Source organism: Pinus tabuliformis, chromosome Q (assembly GCF_031772625.1).
Source record: "Pinus tabuliformis cultivar Carrire ecotype Pingquan chromosome Q, CPIR1, whole genome shotgun sequence".
Lineage (NCBI taxonomy): Eukaryota > Viridiplantae > Streptophyta > Pinopsida > Pinales > Pinaceae > Pinus > Pinus tabuliformis.
In genome coordinates, this window is record NC_142296.1 from 1,344,630,557 (window position 1) to 1,344,643,725 (window position 13,169).

The 13,169-nt window shown below is 30.9% G+C and overlaps 1 long non-coding RNA gene across 1 annotated transcript; it reads right to left on the reverse strand.

Annotated features, from left to right (window-relative positions):
• Positions 1–3,709: 3,709 nt before the first annotated feature.
• Positions 3,710–4,877, reverse strand: LOC149224845 (uncharacterized). The gene is made up of 3 exons (XR_016249108.1): positions 4,640–4,877; positions 4,325–4,513; positions 3,710–4,135 (listed from the first exon to the last, which is right to left on the reverse strand). It is a non-coding gene; the product is annotated as an uncharacterized LOC149224845 (long non-coding RNA).
• Between the last annotated feature and the right edge of the window lie 8,292 nt (positions 4,878–13,169).

Genomic DNA, 13,169 nt, shown 5'->3' on the forward strand with positions numbered 1-13,169 from the left:
TTTCTAATTGGTCTATTTTAAAATCGCCTTGCCAATGGAAAAGGTTAGGTTGGGTTAAAATCAAATGACAAGAGAATTTTGGTTGCATGAAATGGGTGCTAGTTGTAACTCCAATAACAAAATATTTGATTTGAATCTGTATAATAGGATTAACAGAAAAGATGTGGACTAGATTTCATGGTAAATCTAGTAGAATTGCAGTAAATGTACACAAAATAATAATTAAAAAAAAAAAAAAAAATCACATAGGAAATATGCTACACATGAAAATGAATGTGTATATTAAATATTGTGTCTTAATGTGGATTAAAGTTGTGAATGACTAACACTTTGAGATAAGTCGATATAATAAGGTAAACAGGAGTATAAGAAAGTTAAATTTCAGGGGCGATTTAGTAAAACTACAAGATATTATATAACAAGATCAAATGATATAATTGTAACTATGATGAGAAATCTTATCGAAGTCCTTCCTGGGTTGAATCATTTTCTTAAAAACTATAGCACCTAGTTTTAACCAAATTAAAAGTTGAGAAAGGAGAATGTTGATGGCACATTAGCAGAATTATTACTTATGCTTTTTGACATAGAAAGAGAAATATGCCACTAGTCAATGTTATTTCTAAATAAATACTTCAATTACAACTCCTACTGATACAAATGGAGTTGGGTTAAATGATTGACTAGATTTTTTGCTTACAAATACCATGTCGAGATAACCACACCAAGGTAAAGTATTGGGAAGTATTGTTGTGAGACTTGGTGATTTTAAGTATAATATATTATTTCACGCAGTTCTCTTAAGTCACCATAGTGACTCTATTAGTATTATTATGTGCTGCTTTTAAGCCTAAAGAAGAACAAAAGTAAAGGATGGAACATTAAAAAAAAAAAAAATTTAATTATAAAATCTTGATTAAGAATTCTACGAGAAATGGTGAGCAATGAGCAAATAAATAATGTGGAAGAAATCATGTCCACTTAAGTAGAAAAATATTAAAAAATAATTAAAATAAAAGGGTGTCACCAAAATGACTACTGTGAAATGGATAATTAACCCCACATGGAGTTAAGAATATTAATCTTTTTCCAAACCACATGAATCTAAAGACTACATTAACCCCACATGGAATTAAGAATGTTAATCTTTTTCCAAATCACATGAACCTAAAAGCTACATGAATTAAGTAACCTCTTGATTGAATAATGTGAGTAACATAGTAAAGAAATGATATATAAGAACAAATCTATACTATATTATCATAAGAAGTGTGGGATAATTAATGGGCACACACATGTAAAAAAAATAACTCCATGAATATACATGAATCAATTGTGCAATATTTATCCATCACTTGCAATGTAACAAGGAAAAATGCCAAAACTGAAAGAAGGTTGCAAAGTTGACTTAGTGTTTCATTGGATTCCAAATAATTTAATAATTATCTATAAAAAAAAAAGGGCAATACAAGATGAACATAATTAAGCTACTTGGAAAAGTAGACATCATTATACTAATGGCCAAGGAAAGAATCCATTCTAAACGTTACTTGTGTCAAACTAATATGCATAAACATTTGAATGAAGATAAAGGCATAGTAGTGCTAATTAGTACAAACTCTCATCAAAGACAAGAATGATTGAATTCTAAATATATCATTATTATTGATTAGCAAGTAGTGCAAACATAGTTGATACCTTTGTGGACTAAAATTTGTAGTAGAACTACTTGGAGTGGTCTTGTCGATTGGTGAAATCATTGGGTAAATAAAATAATTTACAACGATGTAGTTATAATGATGCTACTAACTCATATTGAGTGTAAGTTATTGACCCTTGTTGGGTTGTGATGTATGTTAACGATCTTTGATGGGTATATAAATAACAATTGATAGTGTAGTAATGAAAATTGAAACGATATATGCATATATGATCTTAAATAAGTATTGATGAGAAACTAATGACCACAAGGATGGTGAATGTAGGTAAAACTGGAAAGGATGATCATAATCGAACCTCTGTGTGTTCTCATTTAGAGGAAATTATGCTATAGAAACAAGTAGTTACCACATTAAGTGCAGCAGAGGTACTTCAGCTGAGAAAGACTACTTGTGAAGATGGGAATAAAGATTTTATGTGTAAGCATATTACAGCATGTATTGCAGGCTAGGAAACACGAAGGAAGATGTTTCTGTCAAGAGGGGGAAGATGTGATGCCCCCAATGAAAAGTAAATATTTAACTTACTGTAGTAATTCAGTGAACTATGGGAAATTTAATATTTAAAGTTTATTTTGATTTTATTTTAAAATTAAGACACAAAGTGAAAGTTTCACTTACAAGATAGTTAGAGACAATTAATCCTATCACTAGAAATACATTATCTTAGTTTGGGGAAAGAATCCAAGAGGGGAAAGTGGCAAAACTAAGGCATCTGAGAAGGGAGATGGAAAAACATTTGGATTCCTCAACAAGATGATGTTTAGGGAGGGCAGGATGCTACCAAAGAGGGTATTCCTGAGCTGGTTGGCTAGTGGAAGCCCTAGTCAGACTTGGAGTCTATAAATTCCTAAGGTGAACTTGCTTTGGTTCCAGAAGTCTTAGGAGGATCTAGTGAGGTCTCTGTTGCACGGGGGAGAAGCGGTAAAGGTACCATTCACATTGGTCGGGAGGAGTGTTCTTTCTCCTTGTGGATTCTCCTGGTAGTCTAAACCAAAAAAAACTAAGTTCCTCCTTATATTTTCCAAAACTTGTATTACTACTATAATTATTGTGGGAGTGTAGTTTGTAATCGTAATGTTGCCTATTTAAATAATGAACGGAATGGAAAATCCTTCGTGTAATTACAGTAGAAGAAATTATTTCCATAAATATTATTAAGTCATATTGACTGGGTACTGCTCCCAAGTGGAATGGAGAATCCTTTGTGTAATCACAGTAGAAGAAATTATTTCTATAAATATTATTAAGTCATATTGACTGGGTACTGCTCCCAAGTTTTTGTTGTCAGTTTTCGTAATGAAGGCACTAAATATGATTTAATTTGCAAAGAGAACTATGCAATCATAATGAGAGATAAAATTGTGCAAATACTACTAACTTAAGATCTGAGACCGAAAAAAGATAGAGAAGGGAAGGGTTCATAAGAAACTCTATCATATTTGTATGGGTTAGCAACAGTAATAGTTACTGGAATAAAAACAAAAGATAATAATTAGGCGATGTGTAGAGTGCTATTATGTTATAACAATCGTGAATTTTAAACCATCATCTTACGGCAGAGAGACAAATGGTGTTAATAAGTGGAAGGTTATATAGTTGAACCAGATTTAAACACAGTATAATGACCTTCAGAGAAGGGTTAGTTCCGGATACGCCAAAAGTTTGGTAGACCCAGAACAGTCCCTTCACTGTTTGTTTTGGGAATGAAGGTACATTGTCACTAAGGAAGTAAATACATGCTCTATAAAAATCTAAGACATCCACCAAAGGATGGATATTGGGTAAAAATGATATATATGAAACTAGACGACAACCTTAAACCGTTATAGCAATGAATATATAAGTACAGACATGTACACATTCATGAATGAAAGATAACCAATATTGAAACTGTGGTAACAATGTAACTTATAAGCCAAATATGAGACAATCCATAAAGAAACATTGCATTAAAATGTAACTCCACAAACTGAACGGAAATAATTTATAAGAAAAAATTTGTATTGAAACTGTAATAGTTACTGGCTTAGGCCATAAATTCTTAAAACATAAAACTTTTAATTATCCACACTGACACAAATAATACCGTTTCTCTGGGCATTTAAAGACTGGAATTGAAAGCAATGTTGGTACAAAATAAGAGTAACCATACAGCAAAACATAACCATGGAGAAACCTGAGTTTAAGGGTTCGTTCCACAATGACAATACAACAAAATCTCTCTAATTCATAAAGTGGAACCGAAGAATGAGGGTCGGACATAAATCATTTACATCTCAATGACAATAATAATTAGAAAATTAGGGAATAAATCCCAATTAGACTCGTAACAACCAAGTTCACCAAACTCGGTAAAGCTTCAGAAATTTCCTTGTTGTTGAGAACCATTTCGAAAGGAAAGAATACACTCACACCTGGTAAAATCAGAGGAGAAAGTTAGATAAAGACACCGTGGAGAAAGCCATGAATAACTCAACATGACCCATGTAGATGCTAACATGTTTCACACAAAAAGAGAAAGGGTTATTCCAGTTCGAGAGCAAAGGGTTAAAAAGGCAAATATTAGAACCAGCCAGGAGCATAGATTTAGCTGGAGAACTAACCTGTGTAAGGTGGTTGATAACCGGGAAACCCTGGCACATCGAACAACTACTAAAGCAAATGGAAATTCCCATCAATACTATATCATTCCTTATGAAGAGAATAATAGGGTCAAAGGCATCTCACCTAGGCCAGGACTCTGTCTTGACAAGCAAACCCTCGAGCTCTACTTGCATAGGACGTGACTGCCTCTAAGGAAATAAAAAATACATTAGTTAAAAGACTAGAGAAACTTGAAAACGAAGCTTAAGAAAGGTAAATTCATTAACTGCAAAAAAAACTGTGTAGGGATTTCCTTTCCTCAGAACTTTCGAAACCTTGCAAATTTAATTGTAGACCCAGTTGTGTGACTGGACTCCAAGGAGGAGAAGAACACCATAGCCAGAAGGTAGAGACACTCTTAGTAACAAACTCTCGGCGAAGATCTCAGTGTCAAACCCTCGAGGTTGCAGAAGGCCAGAACGTGAATCAATTATTTGCATCTGATGCACTAGATGTTGGAGAGACGTGGATGTGTGAACAATCTCAAGGACCAACTTCCAAATGGACAGCCCGGATCAACTTCCAAAAAGTTTCGAATACAACAACGACCGCCACAATAACTCAAAGGGGTTACCAGGATATCAAACTTAACTAAGTGTACAATTAGCACATGTAATAATGAGCCATGTGTTTCGAAGTTAATACAGGTGTAATAGAAGTACCAATAATCCAGAACTTTTAAAATATAGGCACAGTGGCAGAATATCATGTTATGATAGTAATGAAACTTTATTAAACTTTACAATCGTAAATTGAATCTGGGGAATGATGAAATGATGAACCTTGTGAATCTTTTATATAGGTTGAGCCATGTGACCTATAAGGGACTTTAACGATGAACCCAAGGCTTAGCAAATATTACTCAAAGTGCCAGAGCTACTCAAAACATCTTTATATAGCATTATATAAAGTCATAACTTTACCACAAGTAGGTACATGTAAGAATTTAAAGGTGAAGACCTTAGGCACTAATTATGCAGATTATATTCTTAATTGTTTAGTAAAAAAATTGGATTAAAAAAAAATATATATATATATGAGAGGGATGTTACATATCAAGTACATAAATAAATCAATTTATTAAGGTGCAATTTGTCGAAAAAAATTGATACATTAAATGACATTAAAAAATACATTTAAAATTTTTTATTTTTTTACATAAATTTGTGTTTAAAATAAATTTGCACTCAGATATAAAAAGGAAGATAAATATATTATCACATTATCTTAATTCTAAATTTATTGGGTTGAGAGACACATGGCAATATTGGAAAGATGTTTTCTCATAAAATTATATGAAAATAAATAAATAAATACCTACATTAAAAAAAATTAAAAAATATTAATAACAAAATCCTTTTAATATCTAACCCAAATATTGATTAAAAAAAAAATCAATATCAACCATAAATAAAATACTTCAATGTCTATTTTAAATAACATAGTTTTACATCAACTTGAATAGAAAAAAACTTTGTCCATAATGCTTTCTAAGAGATGTGTAATTCCTTCACTAGGCAATCTTGAGTTTACACATGACATTAAATGATATAAATATCACTGGAGGAGATATGAAATTCCTCCCATGCTCAACATAGAATTGATATATATATATATATATATATATATATATATATATATAGACAATGAAATACAGATTTCTTATCTTATTGATAAGTGTAGAGATAGTTCCTTCGAATACTTAATATAGATTTCACATGTAGTATTTTAAAAAATAGATTAATAACAAAGAAAATTATATATATATATATGAGGAAAAGATCTATATAATATATATTAATAACAAAACAAAAAACATTTCAATGTAAAAGTGTAAAATAAGAGAGACACAGAGCCAATATCTATCAAACACCAAAATTCTTGAAGTGTAACTTTATTCAAAAAAATATTTACACATAGAGAGACTTGATTTCTCTTAAGCCTGAGTCTATCAAACACCCAAAGCCCTCGAGGTGTCTTTTTCAAATTTCTCATTCTAAAAAAAAAATGGGCCACAAAAGATTTGATCTCCCTTAAGGCTAGATCTATCAAGCACAAAGAGCTCTTGAAGTGTTTTTTTCAAATTTAAGAACTTGATAAATCCACGCTTAAAATAAATCTATAATAATTAAAATATATCTTAAATATAAATCCTTTTATATATTCTTACCATATAATTTTTTTAAACCTAAATTAGAATTAAAATAAATCTATACTAATAATTAATATTATCCATAGAATATTTATTTATATTTATTTAAATAATTTTATATTTTAATATAAAATATCAATTATTTTTAATTTAATAAGTATTATATAAATATGTAAGTCTGGAGAATATTTATTTATATTTATTTAAATAATTTTATATTTTAATATAAAATATCAATTATTTTTAATTTAATAAGTATTATATAAATATGTAACAAATTCACACTTACATAGTTGAGTGTCAACTACCTAATTTTTCCATATCAGGACAAAAAGACTTCTACGTTTAAATGGGCAAGTCATATAGAACATAGATGTGAAGTTTACAAAAATAAAGCACAATATTCTTTCTCAACTTATTCAAGGATTTTTTCACAAGAGACATACAGTATAAGATATGGTATAACGCCAAAGCGTTCATTTCATTGAATTTGAAATAATATGGTCCACCCATAGGGCTCAATTAGGTCAAAATTGATTGCCTAAAAAATAATTCAAAGTTGTTCAATGTATATGCTACTAAAAGCTGGAATGCAAGTGGCCTCCTTGAGAGGAAAAAATAATGAAATAAAATGGTCCACCAATTAAGTTCAAACAAGTCAAAGTTATCCATATCCGGAGGTGGCTTTAAGTGTCCAACCAAGCATGACGCCATCGCAGGACGACCTTGAAAAGAGGTGCTTCAGATAATAACTAGTTGTATAAGGAGATTGCAAGCGGGGCAGGGACAACATACAAAAACCGAAAAGGAAATAGTGAGCTATCTTATTCTTAGAATGTGGAAAGCACCTCAAAAAACCAGGTTGAAACTAATTCTATGTTCCAAAGTGTCAAACTAGCTGCCTTCGTCGACCTCCATAATTTCATCATTCTTAGAGACTCCAAAAACACCATTCACCATTTTCAACTTGGAATCAATCCTTGCAATGCCAAGTTAAGCTCCATCTTTCACTAAATTTATTCCGTCTTTTCTTTTATCCCTAAGGTAGAGTTCTTGCATATCTTTCTCTGATTCTATTATGTAAATTTATGTAGTGCTTTCTCATCCTTATCTTCAAAGTCTTTCTCTGATTCTATTATATAAACTTATGTAGTGTTTTTTCAACCTTATCCTCAAATTCTTTCTCTGATTCTATTATGTAAACTTATTTTCTGAACATTTAATCTCACTCTCTTTAGAATTTTCTGATTGCTACTCAAAGTCCATTGTTTTGGTCTAGTTACTATCAAGTTGTACTCATTCTCCATGTAATCTTGATATGTGTTCCTCTACAGACATTTTGTTAATATAAAATTTCCATTCTTATTGCTACTCAAAGTCCATTGTTTTGGTCTAGTTGCTATCAAGTTGTGCTCATTCTCCATGTAATCTTGATATGTGTTCCTCTACAGACATTTTGTTAATATAAATTTTCCATTCTTATTATAAAAAAAAAAAAATAGACAATTAACATAACAAAAAAATAATAGGCCAACTAAACTTATATCAAAAATTTAAACATGAGTGGTAAAGAGAATCACTCAAAACTATTGCGCTTAATAGTCACCCTTAAACAAAACTTATTTGTCAGGCTCACCAACTTTCAACTTCCAAGGCTATTTAGCCTGCAAGAGGACCCATAACCCTTAAAAAGAACAGCATAAACACAACACCACATCGTTCTCTGGATAGATAATGAACGCTCAGTAAACTAAAAGTCCTAAACCAGATTCTCAAAATTAATCCAAATTAGCACGCTCTTCTATCCTTCACATAAAAATAAAACCGTTTACTTTTTGACCGAATCTACCTGCCAAAACTTATGATACCAAGAGTTTCTACTCATTCAAACTCTCCTCCAAATGATAGATTCCTGCAAGCTGCCCAGGAACAGAGAACATGCAAACTGCAGTTCTCCAGAAGAATAAGAATGGATAACGATTATCATTACCAAAATTTCTTTATTTCATAACATCAAATCAATCTGCTTTCATAGCCAAAGTCCAAAGACTGATTCGTTAACGGATTAGTTCGGATGCCTGCGCTAATCCTCTTTTCGTTTTGAGAATCTTTTCAGATACCATCTGTGTTTTAAACATTTTTCATGGTTTTGAACTAATTTAGTTGCACAATGAAATTTATATTCTAATAAATATAAATTTATCTTTATTTGGAATCTTTAAAAAAAATAATAATAATAATTTAAATGTAATTTGTTTTGGATAGATTTTCAGTTAAAATAAACCGTTTAATTTAATTTATAGATGAAATGGTTTCTTTTCAAGGCTTTTTTTATTTTTCTTATTAATTTTAATTAAAATATGAAGGAGATTTTTAAAATTTTGAGTTTAAATTGTTTTTCAAGATGCTGAATATATTTATGCATTCAAAATTGTATTTTAGAGTTTAGACAACAAAAAATCTTTAAATTGTATTGTTAGATTTTGGTGAATTCCTATAAAAAAAACTATTTCATCTATAAGTTAAACTAAGCCTAAAATAAATCTACACTAATTTTAATATTATTTAATATAAATATAGAAATATTTTATTTATGATTTAAACTATATATATATATATATATATTTTGTTATTACTAATTTTCACTAAATTCACAGTGAAGTGATTAAACATCTATTTCATAGGAGGGTGTAATATCAACAATCAACCAACTAGTGAAGATACTTGTAACTCCAAATTAATATAAATGTAATGGGCATTTTTATTGCAGATTTCAAGAATATTTCTGAATTTGACAGTCAGAAAAATGGTTAATTAGTTGACCTCTTGTTTTACCATCACATTCCAAAATATTCTTAAAATCTAATAAATTCAATATAAATAAAATTACACATCTCCTTTCTAGTAACTATAAATGAATCAAAACTCTAAAATACAACTATTCTAATAATTCCTTAAAGATAAGCAGTGTTATTTTCTGATTCAATTCAATTTCTGCTAGCGACAGATTTATCTGTTCTTAACCGATATGTTTCTGTATAAAGCAATTTTCCTGTGAATGATAACAGGTGTTATTTGAAGAATAACAGCTAGATTTATGAAATAAACTTCAAAAAATAACCTTCACAAATCTTATACGATAACGACTTTGACAAAATAGAATTCAGACCAAGTACAAATCCTGCCACGTTAACATTTATTAAAAAACCTGAAACCATAAACATTTAAAAAGAAAAAAAAACAAGTGCAAATCCTGCCACGTGAACATTTATTTGGGAAAAACTGGAAGCCGAGAAAAGAAAAAATGAAAGCCATCCATGTATAAATACTCTATTCATGAACCTTATCCATGCCATCCAAACAGTCAGACTGGCAGGATCAGTGAAGCCCATGAAACCTGCCTCCCAATCCAATATCATTCAAAGCCCACCACAAAATCCCTGCCTTCCACACACCCTGCAAACTTGGTCCTGCCATGGCATCTATTGCTCATTTCTTGTCCGTGGTCCTAAACATTATCAGCATCTACAGCTGGTATTGCTTTGTCAGCAGCAGGAAGTTGTAATATAACTATCGTGCCCGTCCATCCATCGACAAGTTACAACGTGCTCTGCACAAATAATTTTTTGGTACTTCTTAGTACTTGAGGCCGCAACCATGAAAGCCAACAGGCTTAATATCTGCTGCTTCTGCTTCATGTTCATAGCCAAGATGATTAAAAAAATTGGCAAAAACATGAGCAGATCATTCTGCGCTGCTGTTCATAATTCTCATGGTTCTGAGAATGGGCCATTGCTTGGGCTTGGGCTGGGCATGATGAATTTTACTGTATTAATTCATCTGTTCCCATTGATGTCCCTGAAGATCATTTGGCCATCTATGCAGGAAATCTGCAGGTCATGCGAAGGTATATTATAAGGATTAGTTATTTAAACCACCCGCTGTTTCGGCTTCTGCTGGATGAAGCCGAGAAGGAATTTGGGTTCGAGCAGAGAGGGGTGCTCAGAATTCCCTGTGAGGCCAAATTGATTGAACGACTTATATGGATGTTGCAGACCAATGATCCTGCCTTGCAAAGTACATAGCATGCAGCCCATGTGTAATTGCAGGGTTTAAATGTATGACATGTGCTTGAAGGTTGCTGAAGTTTTCAACCTTCAGGGTTTCGTGAAACCCTGAAAAATTACTCAATTTTTATTTACCAGTGTTGTTTTACTAAAACAACGAAAGGGTTTTGGGTTTTTTTTTTTCAATCTGCTTAGATTAAAGCTGGAAGAATGTTCTGAGAATAGAACTACTGTTGCTCAAAGAGCATAGTTGTAACTAGGTGCGGTATGCCCACTAGTATCGGCCCAAGATCTTAGCCATGGTCCTTGAGTTCTGTGTACAGTTAATGAATTATCTATCTATTATCAAAATATTATAGAATATTGCAAGTAGGATAAGGTATTTTATGTTTAATAGTTAAGATCCGTATGTCCATCTCAGATTTATCCAGTTCTATTTACAGATTGATCAATTATTTGTGTTATCCAACAAAATAGCAATAGAGTAATTCTAAGATTTATCCAATGTTAGGATAGATCAACACTGTTGAACCTTTTTCTTTTAAGATTTTATTTTTTTAATTAAAATCTTATGTGAGATGGAGGGGTAAGTCTATCCACAACAATGTTGTGGATAAGAGGTTTTATCTGTGCTTGTCATGGAGTAGTATAATAAGGAAAAAGAAAAAATTAGATACAAAATAAATTAAAAGGAAATAAAGTATATATTAAGAATGGAAGGTAAAATTGATATACAAAGTAATATAAATAAAATGTAAATGAATTAAATATTTTGGAATTTGAATTTAGGATATTTTTTAAGTTTTTATGAATTTTAATTAAAATATATAAAATTTCAAAGATTTCTGACTTGAATATAAGTTTTTTAATTTTAAGTAAAATATTTAATTTTATGTTTTTATAAATATAAATACAAACTAAAATGTCAAAATTATTGAAATCTAGCAAATTGGTTGATCTCAATAAGATTTACTTATAATTTTTTGTTTTTGAATATAGCTTTAATTCAAATCAAAACTTCTTATTTATAGATATGATTCTTAGAATATTAACCATGTAATTAATATTTTATTTTTATAAGCAAAGTTCTAGTAATCTAACATGAACTTTATTACTTAGGTATTGGAACTCAAAACCTTTTCCCTATAAATATGAGCCTTAACCAAAACACTTGGAATTCAACCCCTATTACATATAGATATGAATCTTAAAGCCTTAAGCAAAACAATGGAGTGAAGATCTCTTTCTTGTAAATATGAATCTTCATCAAAACATTAGAGTTATTAAGATCTAACAAGATGCATGAAGTCCAAAACACTTGGAACTCAAGACCTCTTACTTGTCGATATAAGAAGTCTTAACCAAAACACTTGGAATTCAAGATTGCTTGGGGTTAAAATTCAATATATTTTTATCTTAAACAAAAAGTGGTCTTAACCAAAATAATGGAGTTATTGAGATTGCATGTAGTTATCTTTTATCTTATGAACAAATTTGTCATAGTATGGGAAGTCCACTTGGGGTTAGAACTCAAAGCCTTTTACAAGAGCCTTTGGAAAAGTACCAACATCATTAATATTTTACTCGAGTAAAAGGGAAAGGAAAAAAAAATAGAAAATTTGTCAAAACAACAATATAGTAAGTGGAACTAGAATAACAGTAAGTTAAAAAAGGTCTATAAGAGTAAATCAAAAAGGATGGAAGTTGGCACAATTTATTTTAAGGAACAATGTGGAACAAGAGTGAGAATATGTAACAGAAGGGTATACTAGAGAAAATCACAAAGGGTTAAAGATCACACAGTGTGTCATAAGGAGCAATGTGGAAATAGAGTAAGAGTAAGTAAAAGAAGAGTGTACAAAAGAAAATAAAAAAAGTGGGGGATGGCATAATGTATCATATGAAGCATCATAGAGGGTAGAGTGTATTCAACTCGTGAACCTATGTCATAGCATGTGCATTCATGTGATATTAAAGAATACCCTAATATAATTACATATTGACAAATACTTCTCAAAATCCTTTTGTTAAACTAACCCCCTCCTCCTAATACATATTTCCAATAAGGAAAAACTTATTTTTACTAGATACCCCTTTTTATAGTCACCAATACCTATAAATTCCTTGATGCCCACCATCCCTAAATACCTACAATATATTTCTTGAACGTATGTCGATTGCATATTTTGGGAATATCTTGGAATCTACAATCGACATAAAGATGCACCAATATATTTATTTTATTTTTCACAAGTTTAAACACCCCCTTGTTGGGATGCCAAATTATCCCATTTTCACCATTATAAACAACCATTTTGAGTCATTTTACCACACTTCTTTGCACATCTAGCACCTTTCTTTCTTTGTTTCTTTGTGAATGTGCAAAGTAGTTAATTATTGTTATTTTCCTTTATGTTTGATTAATTAGAAAGAATTATTGTTGGTTTTGTTGATGATGGTTTTCCTAGTGTTGTTCCTAAGGTTCATATGTAGTAACATTAATGGCCTTTGAGGCCAACATACTTATGCAAGTCCAGAAGAAATTATGGAACATGGGTTTTGTTCTTATGGATCTTGACATCAATT